The sequence below is a fragment of the Choristoneura fumiferana genome, chromosome 7 (genome assembly GCF_025370935.1).
Source record: "Choristoneura fumiferana chromosome 7, NRCan_CFum_1, whole genome shotgun sequence".
Taxonomy (NCBI): domain Eukaryota; kingdom Metazoa; phylum Arthropoda; class Insecta; order Lepidoptera; family Tortricidae; genus Choristoneura; species Choristoneura fumiferana.
This window is the reverse complement of record NC_133478.1, coordinates 12,502,536-12,514,937: the sequence shown is the minus strand read 5'-3', so window position 1 is coordinate 12,514,937 and position 12,402 is coordinate 12,502,536. Positions and strand designations below refer to the sequence as shown.

General features: G+C 36.3%; 1 pseudogene; it reads left to right on the top strand.

The window, feature by feature from the left end:
* LOC141429934 (very long chain fatty acid elongase 7-like) overlaps positions 1-2,922 on the top strand; it is a 10,015-nt pseudogene extending 7,093 nt beyond the window's left edge.
* Positions 2,923-12,402: the final 9,480 nt, after the last annotated feature.

Genomic DNA, 12,402 nt, shown 5'->3' with positions numbered 1-12,402 from the left:
TTCGAGTTTCGTTGTAGTAGACCTGCTGATGCGTCAAAATATCGGGTGCTCATTAAGTTGGTTGCAGTCTACTCGTACATTCTGTAGAAAATATGAACTAGAAAAGTGGCACAACTTCTTTTAGGAAATAAAAAGTAAGTCAACCAATAAATGCCCCGCGTTACGTTCAACGCAGTTAAGCTTCCCGGACCGTTACCTTTGATATTACGCCCGTGCCGCGCATCACACGCCAATAATGGAATGGTTTTAAAAGCACATTGCAGTGGTTTCACGTTGTATTTTATTTCACATTGTATTAATAGAAAGAATGAAAAAAAATACATTTATTCACAAAAACACAAGACTCATTAATATAGACAACACGATGGTGTGTGTATGCGGTTATGAAGCGGACACTGGTTCAGCATAATTTACAGCATTTACCGTATGGTTACAGCCCGACCGTCGTACAGTCTTATTGGATTAATATCTGCCATGACTGTCATCTGTACACTTTAAACATCGATCAATGTATGAGAACATTTGTTAACCACAATTAAAAGATTGTAGGTATAAAACATGTATACAGCCACACAGCGCTGTTCAATCAAATTCACCCAACCAATTGTTGAAAATTTTCCTCATTCATTTCGTACCGTCTAGTACTCGCGTAAATGTTAGGTTCATTTTCCTGATTAATTTTGAAACGCCTTGTACAAATGTTCGGTTCTTATTTTGACAGCGTCTGTCTCTAATTGTCTGACAATGCAAAGTGAAAAAAAAACTGACTTTCATGGTAATTATTTAGGCGACCCAAATTACTCAGACATCTGAAAACTTCTACTATCCACTAGCTGAAGTAAAACCTAGAAACTATTAGTTCTTAAGTAAGTAAATGACGTCCATCAAGTGACCCACATCTTAATGGTGACAACACTCAGCACGATTGCTTGCATTACCCTGCTAAGTTGCCGTGTTCACTCGTAACCACAAAGCTAGAGGAATAGAAATGACATATGCTAAAAAAGCACGAGGCGCCGATATGGCTAAAAAGTCATACGTTTATTTTTCGGGCAAAGACAACAGCTTTAGCTCGTGTTACTTATTTGCTCAAGGATGGTTCAGTCGTTTTTCAATTTTAATTATTATGCAAAATCCCATCCCTATCCTATCCTATGTCGCAAAATATGAAATAAAAGTTTGCAATAGCTGGACACTGTGCCTTAGTGATTTCCAGAGGTCGGACAAAAAGTGCGGATGACGTAAAAATGACGTAATCTTGCACACACAAGATGATGTTTTTATTTAAACTTCCGTGTTACATGTAGTAACAAAGTAGCATTAATGAAGTAACAAAGTAATAGTAAATAAATCAATGGAATTCAGTGAATAAAATAAATTCCATATCGTTTAATACAGAGGTTGATAAATGATAAGTGATAATTGTTTTTGAAAATCAAAAATACTATTTGAAATTACCTATAAGTGACCACCTACGAGTATTGCGGGGGGGGGGGGACTGACTGATGCGCGGCAGGATGCGTAAGCTCTGTATTTATTAAAGTTCGCTTGCTAGAAAGAATTAATTTTAGATCTCGTGCTTAAACCTGGTACAAGCTTGGCAGTTCCATAAACTTTGTGACTACCAAACCGAGCTTGACATTACAACGAGTTTTTTTTCATGCCGTGTAAAATATCGAGAAGACTGGAACGTCATAAATAAAATCATTAATTATCCTTAAGAAGTAATAGTTTATTTTGCTTTAGACATGAATGAAAGTTTATCCCAAAGTTTAGGACAATTCAATTTACATTTGAGACGAAATTTCAAAGTTTTGAAACTTTTTAAGACTAATAAATTATGATTTTCTAGTATATCGGTCTTAACATTTAAAATGTATAAAGCGTTCGCTTGGATAGTTCTAAAATTATGTAGGTATTTAAAAGGACTAAACTTTGCAATTTATGAATTCTGTTTGAGTTAAGTATTACATTTATTAGGTACGTATTAACTTGAAATTTAATCGGTATGTGAGTCCCTGGACTATAACAGGGTTTAATCAATTTAATTCATATCAAATAGAAGAACGCAGTATTCAAGGTTGACGATACCTTGAAATGTGCAATTCTTGTTTATATTATATTCTGGGGATCTGATAAACGGCTATAGGGAGATTTTTGTCTCATCATCATCAGCCGGAAGATATCCACTGCTGAACAAAGGCCTCACCCCTATAACGCCACAATGAACGACAACTCGCCACTTTTATTGTGTGGCCGCAATGCTCACGATATCCTCAGTCCTAGCTCCATCTAGCTTGGTCTTATTCCTGGAAAATAGCGTGTTACAGCGCTTGCTCACCCAGGTACGTTAAAATTCATTAAAAGCACACAAAAAGTAAATTTATATACCTAGGGGTCAGCAGATACCGAAACGCGATGCGACAAATATCTTTGGGAGACTAGAGTACCTACTCATTTGACATCGTTGTCGTCGCGTCGCCTCGGATTAAACTGACCCACAGCATGCGACATGCACTCTGTTGTTTTTTTTTTATTTTTTGAGATAGGAAGAGACATTTCAATCGCGTAGTCTCTAGCCAGATTATTTACGGAAATTAACGCCACGATGTGTGTTTCGGGAATTCCTAACTACCTTAAAAAAATCCTGTTGATTTTAATAACATTTCGGAATTTCACCCGCGAAGAGCCTTAAAGAATTATAGCTTCGTTAAAATTTCAAGAATTCTCGTGGATACTTTGTAAACTCTCATGGGAATTCATTTCGACGATGATTTCTTGCTTCGTGGTTGTTACCTTAGTACCGTCAGCATCAAAAATAGCTGCACATTTTTTTACCTTATTGTTTTACAGCCACGTACGCCATGCGAGATTGAAAATGTGTTAATGCGGCAGAGTAAACAAGTGGCCTGCTACTTTTGATGCCGACTGTACCACCGCAACTTTTTACGAATTATTCTCAATTTCGCTTCGAATTGTAAGACTCATTTTGTTTCAACATGAAAGTAAAATATAAACTCAGCGCTTAAGTTTCACACGATCAACCACAAATTTATAACTCAAATTTAGAAACTTGAAATTGCGTTGAACATTTTTTGTTAAATTAAACATTAGATTTCATGGACTTGCGACTGAGCGATTTTTTGGTCTACCTACATGCCCGGAGTTGATAAATACTCGTATTATGATAACGTCGCGGAATTACGACTGTCGCTTAGCTATCGCAAACTGTAAGCAAACTGTCTAAGACGAGCGTCGCTTATCACTGCGCAAACTGAATTTCGTGGTAAGCGATCGGACACGAGGGCCATATTGCCATTTTGTACTGGAATGTGCTTCGTCATAAATTGTTTAAAATGTTTTTTTATCGGTAAAAATAATTAACGAGCCCCATCTACAATGAGTTAAGAACCACATATTTTAAAAATTTTAACAACTCTCGGCAACACATTACTACATTTTGGCTGTAGTCTTCAACGTGAAAATAGCGGCCTAAAAACAAAAACATAGTCACTATGATAAGCAATATGGAAAAATTCCCGTAGTCTGGTAAAATAGAAAAATCGCATTTATTTGTAGGGTTTACTCTTCACAAAGAGCCCGAAATATGTTTTATGGAAATTGGACGATGTGTTTTTCTATTTCAATGCAAAACAAAAGCAATTACAGCTTCGTAGCGTTGAAAGAATTATATATGAATCAAAGGAAATGGAAATCAAATCAAAGGAACTATTTTTATTGTGGAAACTCCAGATTCGACAAGGGTCCCGTCTCAAGTTTACATCGTTGTATTTTCGTTAAATTAGTTTAGTTCGGTGTGAATTTACTACGATTATATCTCATGGAGTAGGTATCCAATAAATTTCCTTACAATATTTAAGTCACAAATTGTCAATTTGTTGGTTTGGTACCCCAGAAGTAATTTAAATAAAAGTTCGCCATGGCTAAGCAAACACACTCAAAGTAAGTGAACCATAGATTTTTTTATAAATGAATATGGAAATAAAAGAGGCTTACTCGTACATTTGATTTGAAGCTAGCCTGATACTCTTTTCACTTGTAAAAATAATACGAATGAGTACCTAAGGTAGGTTCTATGAGAAAAGGTTACATTTTGCAAAGAGATTTATACGAAGTAAAACCGGATAATAGGAAGTTAAATCCATAAATGTTTCATAGATGCCATTGTAGGATATATTGAAGGAAGTTCGCGTTAGTTCCGTAACGGGACCAAAGATTTAATTGTTTCATTTCCTCGGAACAGTTACACGGAAATATATAGCGGGTGTAAACAAATAACGCAATAGATTAAGCAACAAACTGCTGACATGAGTAACGGCCACTTTCAGGCCTTTTGGGTAGCGCTACGGATTTATACTGGTACTTGTGGTATCGAATAAAGCTATCGGAAATAGTTTAGCTAAACCAAAGTAGCTAATAATAATAACAGAATATGGATAACACACGCAATACAGGTTTTAACAGATTTAACAGGATTTAAGGATTGAAATGTCACAAACAGAAATATGTATTTTTATTTTTTATTTGTCTATTCTTGTATTCAATAAGTTGTGGCCACCCTTGCCAGAAGGGCCGGGCTGAAAATCAGCGCTGGATTTATCTTCAGCATAATATGCTGAGTCCGATACCTATTGCCAAGGTTAGTTTTAAGTTTTTGTTTTTGTTTCTCTTTTTTTGTAATGTAACTAGCATGGCAATAAAGTTTATTATTATTATAAGTGAGACTCTGATGATTACTTTTACTTCAAAAATATTGGATCATCTGTTCTGATGTACCTATATTTACAGCGAGCCTTATGGGCACTCTTCCTCAGGGACAAGACTTGGGGGATTTGTATATGTAGTTAATTTTTTTTTTTTTTTTTTTATTTATTGTGAAACAAACAGTCATATACAGATATTCATTACAGGTTAACTTAGTAAATATGTAGACCTATAGTTTCCAAAAAAAATATATCAGGTATATATAGACAACGAATTGCGGAGCATTATAACCTGTTAGAGTTATAAGCAGGTTGCAGGTGGTAGGACCTTGTGCAAGGTCCGCCCGGATTGCTACCACCATCTTGCTCGCTAATCCTGCCGTGAAACAGCATTGTTTACACTGTTGTGTTTCGGCGTGGAGAGTAAGACAGCCGGTGAAATTACTGGCACTTGAGGTATCCCATCTTAGGCCTCTAGGTTGGCAACGCATCTGCAATACCCCTGGTATTGCAGATGTTTATGGGCGGTGGTGATCAGTCGAATAAAATAAAAAAAGCAAAAAAATACACATAATACTGCTGTTGAATTTAGTTACTAACAGTTGCCGTTACATAATATAACTACTTTCTAAATACACTTTTTATTGAGTTTGATGTACAGTTAAATATATCTATATCAACCAATTTATTATTTTTATTATAAAGTGCACAGACGCGCTTCACAAACATATTCTTTGCATAGCATGTTTTACTAATTGGGATAGAAAATAGATGCTTATCACGACATTGGCGTTGTCTCGTACGTGGTATTTTGATTTGAATTTCTTGAAGTAGGCTAGGGGCATCGAGAAGATTGTTCATAATTTTGTACAATAGAACAGAGTCAATACAGTCTCTCCGACATTCAAGGGATTGTAATTTATGCCGATTTAAAGATTCTGTGTAATCTTTATATACCTTACCACTTTTAAAATCAAGGTATTTTACAAATATTTTTTGAAGTTTTTCAATCCTATTTATATGCACATAATAATAAGGTTTCCATACTGAGCATGCGAACTCAAGCCGACTACGTACATAACTATTATATAGTATTTTGAGCGTCAACGGGTTTCTAAAGGGTTTACTAACTCGCAAAATCATGCCTAATTGCCTAAAAGATTTGCCTAAAATGTGATCAAGATGTGGCACAAATGACAATTTATCGTCCATAACTATACTATAATTTATTTTTAGGTTAGTTTAGTGTAACTTCAATTGTACCTTTTTAACCATTTTATTATTTTCACAAGTTACATTTGTCATATTTTTGTTTCCTAAATTTTAAAACAGCTTTATATATAAAAAAAATCATTTTTAACAAGATTTTGCTGATTTTCTTGGATGTGGGTTAAATTCGACTTGCAATATGTACCTAACTTAAATAACCAACAAAATTAAATTAACTTTGCAAATTAAATGAAGCCATTAAATACTTTTTACATGTATAACTTTTTTCATAACGGTACTTGATTATGGTTATCGGAACAATATAGAACCACCAATCGACCATCAAAAGTTGTTTAAAAGTCTTTCACTTATATATATATGTATATACAATATATTTTAATATAATATATGTAGGATGAGTGGAAAGGAGTGTAATCATGACGTATGAAGAGTGTAAGAGATAGCATGAGATGTGAGTGTATGTGAGTGACAGAGGAAGAATGAATAAGCAGCAGGTGTATTTTGAGTTTAAATGTGGAACGGGGGAATTGCTAAGCGACGAAAAGAAGAAAGACGTGTTTTGATTTGGTTATTTTAAGAATTTATAATTATATTTTATTTTACTATCAAAGTTGCTTTTCTTCAATTTTCACGATCCTACAATTTTGGGGGCTCGTCCGGGATCGATCAAAAAAAAAAAAATTGAAGAAAATAATCGGCAAATTTTGTACGACGGAAGAACGAACTGAGACATACGACGTGACTAAGAACTAAGAAGACGTGAAGACGAATTTATTTTCAATTTAAAGACGACAATTTTAACCATGTCATCATCGGGACGGCAACGGGATTGTGAAGACAATTTCGAGGAATGTTACAATGGCGGCGGTTCGAATTTGCATTTGACAGAAGGTCTGATAAAGAAATTTACGGGGCAAGATGAGACCTACAGCGCGGAAAGATGGGCAGAAGAAATTGACGACAACGCTGAGATATTCGGTTGGACCCCAGTGCAGCAGCTTCTGATGGCGAGACGTTCTTTGGCAGGTACGGCATTGCTGTGGTTCCGATCGGAACGTACCTTCAAAACATGGGCGGAATTAAAGGTCGCTATTGTCAAAGAATTTCCCGACAAGATTGACCAAAAGACGATCCACGAAATCATGAGTACCAGACACCGGAAAAGCAATGAGTCCTGTCTCGATTATCTTTTGATCATGAAGGAACTTGGCAAGAGAGGCAAGATGGCCGATTATGTCGCTATAAAATATATTGTGGAAGGCATAAAAGACGACGAACTTAATAAAATCATGCTGTATGGCGTTACGACGTATTCTGACCTAAAAGAGAAGTTGAAAATTTACGAACAGTTGAAGCAAAATAAATTACGGGCGAACAAAGAAAACAGATCGAAACGTGAAGACAACACAAATCGGCGTGTTTCAAGATGTTACAGCTGTGGAGAGATGGATCATGCATCGGCGGAATGTCCGCATACGGCAAAGGGCTTAAAGTGTTTTAAGTGTAACGAGTTCGGCCATATCGCACCGAATTGCAAGATGTCATTGAAGGAGACAGCCGGAACTTCAGGCGGTAACAGCATCACAAAGACAGCGACAAAAGGCGGTGTTGGCAGTATTGAGGAAAATTGGCGCAACACTAGCGGCGCGCCGAAAAAATATTTTTACGGTTGCACTAATTGCAGTCACTGCCCTAGTAAAATGTCAGATTGTTGTTTGACAACGGATGTCACAACAAAACCGGCGGATATTATGAATGTGAGTAGCAATCGAAGTTTTTCAGTTAAAAAGCCGACAAAAGAAATAAAAGTATTCTATGCGACTGTGCAGGCCTTAATAGATTCGGGAAGCGACTTAAATTTGATATCCGAAGACTGTTATCACACGTTAGGCACGCCCCAATTGTACAAAAGTGAAATAATTCTGACGGGGTTTGGTGCCAACGAAGTGAAATGTTATGGGCAACTAAAATTTGGATTGGAGATCGACGGACAATGGTACGATGATGTTCTATTTCATGTTGTTCCGAAAGATGCTATGCCTTACTCTATGATTCTGGGTCAGGAATTTTTACAACACTGTGTCGTGTTGATGAAAAACAATGATGTAACGCTAAAGCCAATCTGCAACGTCAAACGATTGACCCCAAGGAAGGAGATTGAGAAGGAGACCTACATAACCAAAATTGAGGCATTGGAAGAAGAAAAAAGAATTTTACAGGAAGAGATTAAAAAATTAAAAGAGGAACAACAAGCGTGTACTTCAGCTAAGAAAAGTGCAAAGAATGAATTAAAAGAAGATCATGAAATTTACGAGTTATTAGACCAGAAAATTAAAGAAATTAACATGTTGAACCGAGAAGATTACAGACAGACTACCAAGAAAGATAACAGAAAGCATTGCCATAGAAGAAAAGAGAGCACTACATACAACGAGAATGACTTGGTGGAGGTCACGAGTACTCAGTCTCAAGCAGGCATAAATCGAAAGTCCGAATACTTAGATCCATACCAGATGCCAAAACAAAAAAAAAAGAAGTTGATGACTATAAGTACTCAGAACATCTCAATTTCACATAGTACCTGACATGATTGATATGACTAGGAGGTAGAATTTACTTTACTGCAGATTTTTATTATTTAATTTAGTGTTTTATTGTTCTCTGTTGTAGTCAGATGTTTTAAGTTGTTTTGTTTTACAGTTGAATTTTAAGTTATTTTGTTGATGTAGAGGGAAGATAATAGAGTTAATTAAGTTAGTTTCAGAGCTTTATGTTGTGTAGTCTGAGGGCAGACTAAATGCAGGAGGGCCGACTGTAGGATGAGTGGAAAGGAGTGTAATCATGACGTATGAAGAGTGTAAGAGATAGCATGAGATGTGAGTGTATGTGAGTGACAGAGGAAGAATGAATAAGCAGCAGGTGTATTTTGAGTTTAAATGTGGAACGGGGGAATTGCTAAGCGACGAAAAGACGAAAGACGTGTTTTGATTTGGTTATTTTAAGAATTTATAATTATATTTTATTTTACTATCAAAGTTGCTTTTCTTCAATTTTCACGATCCTACATATATATAATATAATATATATATAAAAATAATCACAGAAATGTATGTACGCTCATAACTTTCGAACGACAGCACCGAATTGGATAATTATTTTGTTGTTGTGTTCGTTATTGTCAGGACAAGGTTTGTGCTAAACAAAATAAAAAGTGGAACGGAGGCGAAGCCGCGGGGCAACAGCTAGTAGTTTATATTTTTGTACTAGGTAAGTTACACAGTGAAGCGTGAAGTGAATTAAGAGTAGGTATAAAAAAACAAATATACGATGGCAAACATGGCTCTACTTTTCGTTATTCTTCTACTTTTTTTCTTATGACTTATGATAGGACAGCAATTTATGAGAGAAAAAGAGTCCCATAAGTAGGTATACCTATGCATGTTCAGATCGTATCGTACGTGATACGTGAGGGACGAAGGCAAAAAAGCCGATACCCAAATACGACTCGCACAGTCGAGTACCCGTTACAACATTAATAATAGAATTGAGTGACAAAATTGCTAAAACGAATCCTGCAGCATTCTATATTGATTTGTGTCACGTCGTAAATCCCAGTAGCGTCGACCTTTTTTATAGAAATATCGATTATGAGGGTCGTGCCCCTCATAAACGGAACCTTATTAGAAATGTGTCATCCTTTCCGTGTATTAGGATGTCAACAGTCAACAAGAAGGACCATTATTTGAAATCAAATTATGACTGGAGAGCGGCAAATTTAAGATTGGTTTTTGGAATCTTTTTGTATTTTTTATTTCAATTCCAATTTTTTGTTACTTGAACTTAAAATTAATTGATTAATTTGTTTTTATTAATTATTTTTTTTGTTACTTTGTTGTTTTTGTTGTTATTGAAATAAAAAATACAAAAAGATTTGATTGCTTAACAACGATATCTCTTGTCCAGGTAAGCGGTTAGTTCCAATGGAGTGCTACAGCATAGATGTCGCTAGTGTCGCTGCTTAAGTGACTTAATAAGAAAACAAACAAGCTGAGATATGTGGTGCATAGGAGAAATTCGTGTCTGTAGCGCTGGTCTTATTTTTCTGGTTTTCCTGTGCGTCTATATTTCAGTTTGTATTTTCGATAGCGGCAAATTTATCATGCCGCTGATATTCCAGGCTCTCCTCTTTGGATCGTAACGCATCATAATGTTAAATCCCTAAGACTTGTAATCTCGTTTACGCTGGGCAGCATAGAATATGTTGATAATGTACTTACTCCAAAATTTCACTACTCTTTAAGGCTAACGAGAGCTGTAAAAATAGCTTAGTGGTGTGGTGAGTTAAGAAGGAGTTACAAAGAGGATTACAACTAAGGAGCGAAGAATGAGAGTGCCATCGCTTCCTCTGCTTCTACCACACCGCACTTATCTGAGAAGAGAGCAGAGCGATGCGAGTTTACGTAGTGTAGTGACGCTATGAAACTGTGTAGGTACATGAGCGATGCGAGGGTTCGAGGGTTCGCTTATGTACACAGTTTCGCAGCGTCGCTACATAAGCTGACGTCGCTCTGCTGCTTCACTAGTTCTGGTGAACACGCAGCCTAAGTGTTGGGACCAAAGTTTGATAAAAACCGATATCAGATCACTCGTCTTCGTCAATTTGTCGACCGGATAGTCTAATGTTTAGAAAACCTGAATTGGTCGCACTCCTAGATCAAAACCTCATATTATTCAAAATAGGTAACACACCATCTTAATTTAGCCCTTCCATTAACTTTAATGAAGTCTAAGTGAAAATGGTCCATTGTTTTGAATGACGACCACAAATCGGAAAACGAAGGGTTGGCAGGCCTCCCAGTGTAGTGACATCACGTGATTTGCGTCCAACCGGTTGACGTAAGTGGCGAGTTGTCGTTCGTTATGGCGTTCTAAGGGGGAGGTAATGATTTACAGTCCACGTCTTCCGGCGATGATGATGATAATCAGTGCTGGTTGTAGCACTTCCAGCGCCTTGGGCGAGATATCCACGGCGCCCCCAACTTTTGGGAATATTTCGAAAGTATAGGCTTCAGGCCCTACCGCGCCCTGCGAGTACTACCGTAACGCCGCTACTGATGATTGATGATAATTATTTTGAGTCGATACACTGTTGATTTCGAAGTGCGTGGTGTCAATTGTCCTGATAAAGTGGATATAACAACATTAACTTTACCCTGTATTATTCGTATAAATATTATTTTATTTTATCTTGTCCAAAGCATAAAAGATTCCTTTAAGGCACCGTCGTAATGTTATTGCTCATGAAGGTCCTCATATATTTCTCAAGTGTATTCCACAAAGGCTGTATTCACAATTATATTTCATTTTTATACTGAACGTAATTTGGAAAATAATATGAAATTGCGAGCAGTTCGTGAGAAGAAGAATGGGCGTTATGACACTCATAAAAGTAATTGCAGACTTATGCTTTGTACTGTGCGCTATTGCTCGTATATATTCATATGATATATGCTACGTTGCTTAAATAACGTTTTTTATAATTTTTATTTGACTTACAACCTACGCATGTTTTTATTTTATATTGTGCCTATATGTATAGGTACTCGTAAGTTACGGTTTCATTTATTTGAAAATAGTTATTTATGATACAAGTGCGGAAAGTAGGCAATTCCCAACGAGTGGCGGAGAACTTGAAACACGAGCGAAGCGAGTGTTTTGAGCCGGCACGAGTTGGGAATTTCCTACTTTCGACACGTATATCATACAACGTTTTACAATGCATTAAGCGAGGAAAAAAATCGAGGCAGTGACTACATCATTTATTTGCCATACTCGTTTTACTACAGTAGCAGGCAGTATATATACATACCGACATGCACGCCAAACCAAATTCGTTAACGTATACACTTTATTAAACCAACTTTCATAACAATCATTGACTCAAAAGATTAGAACAGCTACAGCTAGCTACTAATGATAGGTAAAGGAGACTTTGTTTTAGTATCGTGATTTTTTATGATTAATTATTTTCCCTTGTTGCTTGACATTTTCCACACTTATATTGGCTAGTCCTTATCTCCTGCACGCTCCTATAACGCTAAATATCAGTGCAACCCGTGAATAAATCCGAGTAATAGTTAACTATCATCAAGTATATTTTTATATTATGTATCTAATCTACCTTAACAAAAAGTTACCGTAAATCTGAGATTGTTTAGCTTTGGAACTGTAAATAACTCAAAATTGGTTCACTAATTCTAATAGATAAAAGCAAATAAATAAGAATAAGACGTACCGGTAGATGTTATAATATCCATGTGTGTAGAAGTAAATTATTCTATCAATTTACGATGTTTATTAACTTAGGTATGTATATTATAGTTCACGTATTTCAGTATTGAGTTTGTCACTGGCAATATGTGCTTCGTGGAGGACGTAAGGCGGTGTA